The 12,986-nt window shown below is 42.4% G+C and overlaps 1 long non-coding RNA gene and 1 pseudogene across 39 annotated transcripts in view; one reads left to right on the top strand and one right to left on the bottom strand.

Annotated features, from left to right (window-relative positions):
* LOC103351184 (uncharacterized) overlaps positions 1-12,986 on the top strand; it is a 430,373-nt gene that overhangs the window by 7,719 nt on the left and 409,668 nt on the right. For 20 of the 39 annotated variants that reach the window (XR_016217449.1, XR_016217448.1, XR_016217447.1 and 17 more), the window contains one exon: positions 4,399-4,480. The exons of 15 other annotated variants lie outside the window; for them this stretch is intronic. This is a non-coding gene — a long non-coding RNA (uncharacterized LOC103351184). Of the gene's footprint in view, positions 1-3,186; positions 3,333-4,398; positions 4,481-10,452; positions 10,592-12,986 lie in introns of those variants that run through there. 4 more of the 39 variants (XR_016217469.1, XR_016217464.1, XR_016217459.1 and 1 more) reach the window with 4 other exon arrangements.
* Positions 10,245-11,809, bottom strand: LOC100352951 (serine/arginine-rich splicing factor 11 pseudogene; annotated as a pseudogene).

The raw sequence follows: 12,986 nt of genomic DNA, 5'->3' as shown, positions 1-12,986 counted from the left end.
CATTTAATTCTCACAAAAACCTGATGTGGTAGACACTAGTACCAATTCAATTTCACAGATGAAGGCTTTGTGAGCGAAGACGGGTTAAGGAGCTTTCTCAGCACCAGATAGACAGGAACCTGGATTCCATCCTGAGTCCATCTCCAAAGGCGCTCTCCTGAGTTCTCTCCAAACCTCTACTCCAGAAATCTTCCCCCAAACTTCAGGCAACTGAGAAATGATCCTTGGCTAGACGGGCTCATGCCTAAGCATTGCTGCTGTTTGAGGAAACTTGAGGCGAAGGTGGCTACCACGAGCTGAGCTACCATGAGCAGTGCCTGTGTTTTGGGGGAAAAGGTCTCAATTTTAATGAGAACCCATTTATTCACGTAACTTCTCTGAATCATCCTGAAAGCCATTTAGGGGCAGCAGAAGCCTTACAGCCATGGTCATTCAGAAAACAGCCAAAGGTGCTTACAGCCAAGGCAAGTGCTGAACCTTGTGTTTGAATGAAAACATTTTTTAAGCTTAAAAGCCTGGCAGTTTGTGTGTTCAGCACCGAATTGTACAGAGTGACTGGCTCTCCCCTCCTAGGTATTCCGTCAGCAGCTCTCCAGTCCCAGTCCGTGCCACACACAGACCCTTTTCCCCTAGTTTTCTTACTGTAAAAGCCTGTCCTTCCAGCTTGGAGAAGGCTTGGGTTGGCTGTGGGGTGGCACAAATGCACTGACGAATCTTGGTGTCGGAAATTCTGGGTGAAAACACTGCAGCTCTAACCTTCATTAAGTCACTTTCTTCCTCTGAGCTTATCTCCCTCCCTTTAAAATGAGAACGTTGATAATGAATTCCCAGGTCTATTGTGCAGTGTCCATGGGATCGTGTGTTGACAACACTAAGGACGTAAGTGTATTTTCAATGGCAAAATCAGATTATTCACTGTTTCCCAGTCACTTGGTGAATACTTAAGTGTCAGGATCTGCGTTGGCACTGGAAATCAAGATGAGACTTTGCTGCTAACTTTAAATGAACTGTAATCTAATAAGGAAGATAGGCATTTCTCACCACATCACCATTTTTTAAATGCCAAATGGTAGAACTATGCGCAACGATGAAGAAGCAATGCTCAAAGCAGGGTAACTTTCGTAGACTGGAGATATGAACTTAGCATTCAAGTATCATTAAAAATCATTGAAAAGCAGTATGGTGTGTTTGGGAAATGCAGTCAGTAAGGTGGGGCAGGATATGAGGTAAGCATGATTAGGACACAGGACCAAGGCTGCAGGCTTGTTCTACTTTTGTTGTGCCATGATTAGGCATGGTCATAGTGTCCACCCATGCTATTTCCTTTCTCCCCAGAATTGTCAAAGCAGTTAACTTATGCATGTTGAGGATGAAAAAACATCAAATACTTTCTCCGGTTCATCGACTTTATTGCAGTTTCTGCTTTTAGGAATGTTATGGCTCCTCAACAGTGGTTTCCTCTTGACTCCTTGATAGGACTCCTTTGTTTTTGCAGGCCCTTGATTTCCTCTGAATGTCATTTGGCTACTGCCTTGTTACTCTTTTGATGGCCTATTTAGGCCCCTGGAGCTAGGATACACCTAGCCTGTCGCTCCCCCTCTTCGTGGAGGAACGACACAGGACCCTGCGCTGTTCTTTTGTCTGCTCGGCCCTCCCCGGGTTTGCTGCTGGTTCTTCCCGGGTTGGCTACCGTCCCTTCCACCTCTGTGGAAGGGCGGTTCCCCCTGCCACTTTCCCCACTTCCGCAGGAGAGTGGCACACCACCGGCCGGCTCTCTCGGGGGCTGCACAGGTGTTCCTTCAAATAGATGTTCCCCTTAGATGTTCCCCTTAGATGTTCCTCGTGCATGTTGTCTCTCTCTTCCTTTATAGTCCTCTTCCACCAATCCCAACTCTGCTACCCACACGCCGAGTACGCTGCTCTCCTCCAATCAGGAGCAGGTCCTGCTGTTTATTGGTTGAACTGGAGGCAGCTGTGTAGAAGCTGTTTCTCCCTTCTCAGCGCCATATTGTGGGAGAGCAGATGCATAGAATAAGTCTTAATTCCAGTAACTTAGTCTAGTCCGAATTGCTCCCCACACTAGCCCAAGTTTCCATCAGTAAAGGAGATTTTTGCCTCTGCAGTTCTCTAGGAATCGGGGTTTCAATCCACTCCATGAAGCCGATGCCTGGAGCAATGGGTGAATCAACTTGTCTCCTTAAATTGAGCAGGTTGTTTGGCATCTCAGCCCACGTTGTCATTATCCTCTTGTGACTTGGGTGAGAAATTCAGATCCCTATTACATTACTCTACCAATTCAATCAAACCATGACTCAGGCAATGTTTTCTGAATGATGTTTTCAATAAATGTCCCAAACAATGAGTTGAATGGTATCCTCTGTAGAGTGAACGAAGTGCCACTGGGGCCTGTGTTATTTTCCACCCATTGCCACAGACTTTGGGGAACCACTAAGTTATCTGTATTAGAGACACTGAAAAGAAAATCATAAGTTCTGTGGGCCTTCATGATTTGGTTCGACTGCAGCATGGTTTCGCAGCATGGTTTCACAGCCTCCTTCATAGCCAAAGGTCCTTCTTGTGAATAACTTTGTAATATGAACTTTGAGATGTGAAGGTAGTTCCTACAGAGTGTGTTCTAGATCACAGATCGCCAAAATGGGGTGATTAAGATTCTTTGGACACTAAGAATATATTAGAACTTGCATGTGTGTATGTGTGCATAAATACTTACAGTGAGTGTTAGATTCATCTCTGTGTGTATATATGAGGGTAAAGTGGTATCCTTTTATGCCTTTCAATAAAGACATTGGTAATATCTTCAAGTAGTCTGCATGTCAGGTGGTCATGTGCCTTGAGAGAAAAGCACAATGGCTCAGTGGCAGCATCATTCATAAGTTTTCCTTCAGCCTCTTGTGATAGTTTATGGTTTACATGAACATGGTTAAATGAGCAAAAGTCTTAAGAGTTCTGTAATGACCTTGTAATAAAGGTCATATTTGGCAATAACACAAATTCAATGGCAGAACAAACTGCATCTGACAGGGAGTTGACCCAACACTTCAAATAATAAACAAACAATTTAAGATATGGATCTTGTGATGGGCTGAATTGTGTTCTCTTGCCCACCCCACTCATCTGTTGAATTTCCAACCCCCACATCTCAGCGTGTGAATTTTTTTTCTGGAGTCTTTACAGAGTGATTAAGTTAAAATGAGGTCATTGTGGTGGACCTTAATCTAGGACTACTGGGATCCTACAAAAGAAACTTGTACACAGGTATGAATGGAGGGAAGACAATGTGAAGGCTTAAGGAAAGGATGGCAATCTACCAGGTGAGGGGAGAGAACTGGAATAGACTTTTTAATTATCTATTTTTTTTTCCCCTCCATGGTCCTCAGAACTATTGACAACCCTTTAGTCAATCTTGGGTTCCCAGAAAAGAAACTTCTGTTAAGCCCCCAGTCCTGGTACTTTATTATGGCAGCTCTCATCAATGAACAGATTCAATTCCAGTCTAACTTACTATGTACTTCAGTCATGGTGTATTATTATGCCTTGAGGTGTTAATGTAGAACCACTAAAAGACATTTGAAAGTAAGCTTTCAGAGCATAAAGACAAAACAAGTTGACAGACTAGGAAATGTGTTGAATCACATTGTTGGCACTGAAAATAACAATAGTAATGAGACTTCTAGGAGAAGAAAGGCTGTCTTGTAGTACTAGAAGCTAAAGTAGGTGGCCCAATGGGTTAAGCCACAGCTTAGGATGCCTGTATTTTGTATGGTAGTGCATGGGATTCAGTCCTGTCTCAACTTCCCATCTACCTTCCTGCTAATGCAACCCTGAGAGGCAGCAGATGTCTTGAACACTTGGGTCTGTGCCACCCATGTGGAAGACTCGGGAGTTCCTGGCTCCTCGTTTTAGCCTGGCATAGCCCTGTTGAGTAAACCAGTGAAAGATCTCTCTTTTCTTTATTCCCTTGCTATGCCTTTCAAATAAGCTTTTCATAAATAAGTGGAAATATTAAAGCTTGGATGCTTTAAAATTCAGCTTGTAGTGTTAACTCTGTTTTCACTGTATAGGTAATAGGATAGTCTTACATAACAAATACACTAATATGGCTGAATGGAATTAGAGAAGATAGGAACTAATGTTTCAAGTGAAAAAATAAACAATTTAGCAGGATAGCAAACTTTAGGCAGAATGGGGAGAATCTGGCTTAGTAAATGGTGAAGGAAAAAAATAGTAATGAAGGCTGCCTCTGAACTTGTAATTAGAGAGACCTAAAAAGACAATGTTTGTTAGTGTTTGAAGACTAATGTAATTTTCCATTTCAAATTTAATTAGAATTTTCAACCTCTGGGGTCATTGATCAACTTTGCCACCATGTTTTTGCAGCTTGCAGGAGGCTGGCTTCCGCTATTATGCAGTCAGAATGCCTACAATGGAATTGCTTAGAGGTGGGAAACTGTCTTGGAGGGTGAGTGCTAGCTTCTTGTCTTGATGCTGTGACTGTAGACAGTTTCATAAATATTACTCGAGGTAGAAAGGGAGAGACAATCTTCATCTGCTGGTGTACTCCCAAATGTCTGCAACAGCCAGAGCTGTGCCGATCTGAAGCTAGGAGCTTCTTCTGGGTCTTCCATGTGGGAGCTGGGGCCCAAGTACTTGGACCATCTTTCTATTGCTTTTCCAGGCCATAGCAGAGAGCTGGATCAGAAGAAGAGCAGCAGGACATGAACTGGTGCCCTTACGAGATGTCTGTGCTGCCAGTGGAGGCTTAGCCTACTATGCCACAGTGCAGGTCCCCAATGTAAATAATTTTAAGAGTATTACAGACTTTGATCTACATTAAGATGTGTTTACTTACACATTTTCTTTAAAAGTACCAATTTAAAACATGAACTACTGCTATTATACTACTCTTCCAGGTGATTTTAGGAGGTACTTCTGGAAAAGGAGCAGCACTAGAAGAATAGTTGAGGAGAAATGGGAATATAAAGAGTTAAGAGAACATAATGAACTGGTTAAAATTTTGGAGCCAATTTATCTAATTTGAACTTTGACTCCAAATTAACTGAATGAGTTCATGAACTGTTTCATGCTTTTTAAAGTTTAAAAAAATACTGCCTATCTCCTAGCACTTTTAGTGGTAAACAGTTAATATGTATAATACTTTCAGAACATTGGCATATGATAATCTATTTTAATGATTTACTATTTTAGTACAATTATAAAATTATAATTCCTAGGCCTATAGCTATACCTATTTATGAGGTGTCAAGTAATGTCTTCATACATGTATACATTGTGCAATGTTCAATCCAAGGTAATTGTATCTCTTCAAACATCTTTTTGATACACATTCAAAACTCTATCCTAGCTCACATGTATAGGTACAGACTACATAAATATTGTACTATGCACTAGACCTCTGGAGCTCTTTTTTCATATTTATAACTTAGTACCTGTTAACCTTTTCTCATAACTCCATCCTTACCATTTTCCCCAGCCTCTTGTAACCACCATTATCAACTTCTGTTAGATCAACTTTTTAAAATTCCACATAGAGGTGAGATAATGCAGTGCTTTTCTTCCTGTATCCGGCTTAATTCACTTAGTATATTGACCTTCCTTGTCACAAATGTCATGATTTCATCCATCTTACAGATGAATAGTATTCCATTTTGTATACATTTCATGTACTTTTCATCTGTTGATAGACAAGTTGTTTCCATTTCTTGGCTGTTGTGAATGGTAATGGAGTAAACATGGGAATGCAGATGTTTCTTCAATAGGTTAACTTCACTTCCTTTCAATATAAACCCAGTAATGGGGGTGCTGGAACATATAGAACTTCTATTTTATGTTTTGAGGAATCTGCATACTAATCACATTTTCCACAAGTGCTACAGTAACAAATTCTCACAATGTGCAAGGGTTCACTTTTCACTACATTCTTAAGATTTATTCAAAAGGCAGATACACAGAGAAGGAGAGAGAAATCTTTCAACCACTAGTTCACTCCTCAAATGGCCACAATGGCCAGAGCTGGGCCAGGCCAAAGCCAGGAGTTAGGAGTTTCTTCCAGGTCTCCCACATGGGTGCAGGGGTCCAACAACTTGGGCTGTCTTGTGCTGCTTTTCCCAGGTGCATTAGCAGGGAGTTGGATTGGAAGTGGAGCAGCTGGGACTTGAACTGACACCCATATGGGATGCCAGCACTGCAGGCAGAGACTTAACTTTGTCTGCCATGGTACCAGCCCCTTCCCTACATTCTTACCAACTCTTGTTGCCTTTCTGAGAGTAGCTATTCTTACTGGAGTGGGATGATATCTTATTTTTATTTGTATTTCCCAAATGTTGAACATTTGTGTGCCTATTGGCCATTTGTAGGTCTTCCTTTGAAAAATATCTACTCAGGGGCTGGCGCTGTGGCACAGCGGGTTAAAGCCCTGGCCTGAAGTGCTGGTATCCCATATGGGTGCCAGTTCTTGTCCTGGCTGCTCCTCTTCCAATCCAGCTCTCTGCTATGGCCTGGGATAGCAGTAGAAGATGGCCCAATTCCTTGGGCCCCAGCTCCCACATGGAAGACCCAGAAGAAGCTCCTGGCTTTGAATCGGCGCAATTCTGGCCATTGCAGCCATCTGGGGAGTGAACCAGTGGATGGAAGACCTCTGTCTCTGTCTCTACCTCTATCTGTAACTCTTTCAAATAAAATCGGTCTACTCAGTCCTATTTTCCAAATTGGATTATTCTTGTGCTATTGAATTGAGTTCTTTATATATTCTGGATATTAACTGCTTATCTGATAGTTCATGAATATCACATTCTGTTTTACAGAAGCTTCTTAGTTTGATCTCCCATATGTCTAGATTTTGTTTTTTAGGGTCAAATCAATAGAACATTAACATTTGCAAGTATTCTAAAGTGTTTCCCCTATATTCTGTTTCAGTTTCAAGTTTTACATTTAGGTCTTTAATCCATTTTAGATTTTTTTGTATGTACAAAAGATTATATATGCAGATATCCAATTTTCCCAGCATTGCTGTTTCAAAGACTGTCCTTTCTCAATGCACTGTTGAAGATTAGTTGATTGCAAATGTGTGGATTTACTTCTAGGTTCTATACTTTTTTTTTAATTTTCTTTAGCTTTTGCTATCTTTTCTAGGTTTTGTTTTCTTTTTGCTAGTTAGCAACTTTTCAGTTCAAAGAACTCCCTTTAGCATATCAGCTTTTATTTGGTAATATCTTTAACTCATATCTAAAGATAGCTTTGCTGGGTACGTTATTCTTGGTTGGCAGGGTTTTTTTAATTCAGTACTGTGAAAATCTCATTCCACTCTCTGCTGGCTTGTAAAGTTTTTGAGAATTCTGCAGTCAGGCAAATTGGGCCATTCTTAAAGGTTACTTGTCTCTTTCTCTTGAAGTTTTAAGAATACTTTGTCTTTAACCTTGGAGAGCTTGATTGTAATACTGTTTGAGTAGACTTGGTTGAGCTGAATCCACCTGGGTGACCTGACATTGCTGTACCTGGATAGTTGTATCTTTCTCTGTGTTTGAGAAGTTTTCTGTTATCTCTTCGAATATGCCTTTTACCTTGTTAGACTTTAAGTGCCTTTAGAACTCAAATAACTCTGGTAGGTCTTTAATATCCTAAAATTCCAACAAGTTCTCAATTTTTTTTTCTCATGAGAAAATACCTATATCTTCAGATAGCCTGTGAGCACCTACTTCTGTTGGATCTATTCTGTTACTGATACCTTCGATCATGTTATTTTTATTAAGTTTGTGTTTATTACCAAAGTCTTTGTAAAAACAATTTCAGAAACTGTACATCAACATGGTACAGACTGTAGCCTACTTTTGTATTTGCACAAAAGTAAAGCTTGAAACTCGAGCAACTGTTCCTAGTTAACTACTTTGCATATAACATGGAATCACTGTGTGCATGATTACTGCAGTAATTAACAAATTTATTGGTTTTACACATGTTGATCAAATAAGACAAATTACTTGATAATGTACTTATTTTAAAAGCATATGAAGATCGGGGCCGGTGCCATAGCTCATTTGGTTAACCCTCCACCTGTGGTGCTGGGTTCTAGTCCCGGTTGCTCCTCTTCCAGTCCAGCTCTCTGCTGTGGCCCAGGAGGGCAGTGGAGGATGGCCCAAGTGCTTGGGCCCCTGCACCTGCATGAGAGGCCAGGAGGAGGCACCTGGCTTCTGACTTTGGATCGCTGCAGCACCGGCGGTAGCGGCTATTTGGGGGGGTGAACCAACGGAAGGAAGACCTTTCTCTCTGTCTCACTGTCTATGACTCTACCTGTTGAATAAAAAACATATGAAGGTCAATTTAAAATGCACTACCCTCTTTTTCAACAGTGAACTTAAAACTTTGAAAATCAGAACATGAGAACTTCATTTTACAGATGAACTCTGAATAGGTGGAGCTTTCACTGATGTAGATGTGGAAAAAATTATTTCAGCAAAATTCCCAAACCTTATGAGAAAGTATACAACTCTACTTCAAAATATGCTATTTACTCACTGCCAAAGACAGTTTTATTTGAAATCTTATTTCTGTAATTAAAGCCTAACTAGCCTTCAAAAAAGGTTAGTGCATATGCAGACAACCTTTTAAAGTTAAACAAAAGCCACAAAAATTTAGCCATAAGCTCAAAGGTTTATCTATCTCAAATGCTCATTTCCAGATGTAATCTAACAATGTTAATTTGTCATGTCAACAAGACCATAGGTAGATCCATCATTGGAGGGTTTTAATGACATTTAGGATATTCTTGCCACAGTAACATGCAATCGGTGCATTCCCTACATGGCTCTATTAAGCAATGAATCAAATTCTAGAAATACTGTAAGTGAACTTAAGAAAGGAGATCCTACAACAAACAATCTGTGCCTGCTGTAGCTGCATGCAGCTTTTCATATTTACCAAGCAACACCAGTATAGAACTACTTACTCGGATTTCACCATAAGAATTGTTTACCCATGTACCATTTTCTAAAAGCTTTTTGATGGAAATAATATCAATGTCTGAAGCTTTATAACCATTTATAACTCAGCTGTATACATCTAGGTTTGAGATGAACAAATATAGCATTAAGTCACACACAGGAATGACACTGATGTATGTACACAGTTGGGGTCCCAAAGAGGCAACGCTCAGTCACTCATACCCATGTCTTCATGGTGGTCATCTCCACTCACTTTGGAGTCTCTTAGCGAATCACCAGTTCCCTTTTCCACAGAAAGTTCCCTTGTTTTAGGTGAACCAGCTTCAGCTGGATTCTCTTTCCCCTCGCTGTCATATCCCAGTTCCTCTTCATAATCCGGTGTAAGCTGTTTTACATCTTTATCACTCGGATTTTCTTCCTGGTCATTTTCCTTATCTTTTCTTGTTGATAGTTCCCTTTCATCTCTGCTTTATCTTTTTCTGTCTCCTAGGGGATGGTGAGTGAGACAATCTTTGTTTAGGTTCTTCATTGTCCTCTACCTCTGCTTGCACTTCTAGAACTTCTGGCTGTACTGTAACTTTTTGGTATTTTAGAACTTTTCTTTTTGTCTCTGGTTTTTGACATGCTCCTTGACCTACCTCTCTGGAATGAGCTGTCTTTGGACTTTTGGATCCTTGATTTAGAATGTGATCACCTCCTTGATCTACTTCTGTTAGGTAGGAAGTCAGATATGAGCTTATGTGTGTGTGACATAAAGGCCTAAAGAGTTGACATCTAGGTCCAGCATAAGCAGCTCAAAGTCATCCCAATAACCTTATCTACATCCTGCCCTGCCCCCTCCTACGGATAACCTGCCAGGTGGGGGTCCCCGCCCCTTCTGCCTGACATCTGCAGTTCAAATATTCTGCTCTGGAGGATTCTCCAGGGGGTCCTGCCCATCCTTCCAGGCTTCCCCCATCTGATAACTTCAGGGGGAAAACTCAGATAGGAATAAAGTCCTTTGTTCCAAGAGGAGCAGAGGTGGGGAGGCAGGACCCATCTCCTTACCACCCCCGTCCCTGCCTCAACCGGATGGCGTGCTCGGCCCTCTGCCTCTCTGCTGAGCCACCCACCTGGCCTGGCCTGCCCAGGTGTATCCTCTCAACCATGTAACTCCGCTCTTCCCCAGTCCAAGCGACTGGGCGCTCTTTCTCAGGCTCTGTCTGGAGAGGTGCCCATCCATTCTTACGGATGTCCTTTCCTTAATAAACTTTGCTATTTTACTTTCCACTACTGTCTCATGCCTGAATTCTTTCTTACACGAAGATAAGAACCCTGCCATTCACCTGTAACACTTCTTGATCGCCTGTGCCTAGAAGATGGAGCCCCTTCATCTTGATCTTGATCTTGAATGCCTTCCTTCTTATCTGGTGCTATAGCAGCAGAAATCGGACTGTTTCTTGTACTCTTCTCATAGCCTCCTCTATTTCTTCACTAGAGGTATCAGATTTCAGACTTGGTGAAACAAGACCAGCAGCTACATGATTCAACTTGATCAACAGTACTCATGAGCTTCAGCAATTGGTCTACAGCAAGAGACTGGGAGTTCAAGTTTGCTCCAGGAAGCCCAAGTGCACCAAGGGCAAGATCAAGAGTAGGAGCTCCCAAAGCGGCCAATGGAATAGCGCCAGACTGGGTAAGAGGGTTAGGAGTAGGCAGGCGTCCACCACCAGGCAGAAGGCCTGCCACTGCATTAGCCGGTGCCAACAGAGACAAAGCCTTAGTCTCATCAGGAGTAACTCCTTCTGTGTGTGGTACGACTATCAGAGCTCTGTCAATGAACACAGTGTTTGTCAGATGCTGTGCCACAACTGCTGAGTCTGGATCATGGAATTTAACAAAGCACACAGAAGAGGAGACTGACAAAGGAGACTGAATCATCCGATGGGAAGAGGTGCAGTTCATCGATCTTGCCCAGGAAACCGAAGAGTCCACATCTGCTCAGAGCCAGTGCTTGGAGACATTAGTCACTTGGGTACCTTGGTGCTGCCAGGCTGGCCACTGGAGAGGACGGTAGTGTTGCTCATGGCGCTGCTGCGTTCTCACCCTTGAGCAAGGTGATTCCAGATGCTAGGCCTGCACTGGCAACGGAAAGGACTCCTTGATCATGTTTTTAAATTCACTTAATGTACTTCTCAGTTCCAGAATGTGTTGGATTTTAAAAATTTACTTCTGTTCCTGTAAAGATTCTCCTAATCATTTTTCTGAATCTCATTGAGTTACTTTATATTCTGCACCTGAGAATTTACACTTACCAATGTCAGTCTGTTCAGTTGTATTTTGTCTCATTAGGTGAGGGCATGGTTCCTTGAAAGTTCCTTATACTTGCTGGCATACAACTTCATCTGTGCACTGAAGGACTAAGTGTTTTTCTAGTCTCTGTATTCTGATTTTGTACCTGCTTTCCAGCAATTCTAAGCAATCTACTTCTTAGCCTGTGGGCATTTCTCCATTTCAATACCAGGTGGCGCCCTAAGTCCTGGTCTTATGTTACAGAAGCAGATGGTGCCCCTGTCCGAGGTCTGGCCCAGATTCTCAGATTGAACTGCTAGAGACTTTCTATGTGCACTGGCCTGTGGATGGATTGAGGCCTTTGAGCTCTTGTCCAGTGCTGGGTCAACATTAAGCCCCATGGCAAAGTTCTGTAGCGACTTTCCTACCTTACTCTTGTGGCTGGAGTTTTGCTTCACTGTGGGAGATTGGGGGAGGCACTAGGTTATGCAGTGGCAGGCTTGGTACTAGGTTCTAAGCTCTGGACTTAATGCCTCTCATCTGGGGAAGGGAGAGAGAATTAGCAGGGAGCTGGATCAGAAGTACAGCAGCCGGGACTCAAATCGGCACCGGTATGGGAAGCCAGGGCTACAGACAGACTTAACCTTCTATGCCACAGCACTGGCCTTTGAATTCAATTTAAAGTATATGTGGTTGAACTTGGTTGGGAAAGAACTTCATCATAAGCTCAACACGTTCCCACACATACACACATGCCCTCAGACAATCGGCATTTCTGTATCTCGGAGGAAAGATTGGCATATTCTTACACCTGAGACCCAACTACTAACTTCCATTGTAGAAGAATAGTAATGAGAGGCAGGCTTCAAATAAGCAGTGGTGCAGTAAATGAGCATGGAAGGTGTTGCATCTTCTTGGCCCTTCTGGAGCTGGAAGATAAACAGTGTGAGTAAGCACATGGGACTTGCCTTAAGAGACCCCAAGAGAACGAAGAGGCTGTCAGCGGAGTCTTCAGATCACCATCAGGGAAAGCAGACACTCAGGATGGCTTTTACTAAGGCAGTGCAAGCAAACATACTTGACTTCATCAGTTTTGCAAATAATCGCATGGCCCAGGAGGCACCGAACTGAACCAGAGTTCTGGTTCTACATATTCACTACTGGCTGTCCCTCAGAGCCTGCAAGTTTCGCCCAGTGTCAGAAGTTGAAAACTTACAATGATTAAGTGAGATTGACCAGTCCCCATCTCTGGCCTTTACTGGCTGATTCTTAATGGATTTTTAATTATGCAGGTGGCAAAGTTTACTCTTAGAGATGCAGAATGATAGATATGGGGCCAAGCCCTTGGGCATTCCAGTAGTGAGAAACTGGGGTCCGTGAGAACCAGGAGAGTAAACAGGGAGTGCTTTCCTGGTACCTAAGGCCAAGAGTGTGAACAGACTTGTGAAATGACTTCTCTGCTTCACCTTACTCAGTTTCCCACTTATCCTTAGTTGTGGAGATGGAGGACTTCCTCATGCTGTGAGGTCACTGAATGTACAAGTTGAAGTTCTTAGCCCTCAGACACTTGGGACTTATGCAACCAATAGACAATATCCTTAATACCATCCTTTACTCAAAATATCACCTGAAGCCAGGAGCCTGGAACTCAGTCTTTCAGATGGGTGGATGGCAGGGATCCGAGTAAGTGAGCCATTACCTCCTGCCTCCCAGCGTATATAGGAAGCTTGATTGGAAGCA

The sequence above is a fragment of the Oryctolagus cuniculus genome, chromosome 12 (assembly GCF_051225735.1).
Source record: "Oryctolagus cuniculus isolate XC-2025 breed Fujian yellow rabbit chromosome 12, ASM5122573v1, whole genome shotgun sequence".
Classification (NCBI taxonomy): Eukaryota; Metazoa; Chordata; class Mammalia; order Lagomorpha; family Leporidae; genus Oryctolagus; species Oryctolagus cuniculus.
Note: the sequence above shows the minus strand (reverse complement) of the source record. Positions and strands in the feature narration are given on the sequence as shown.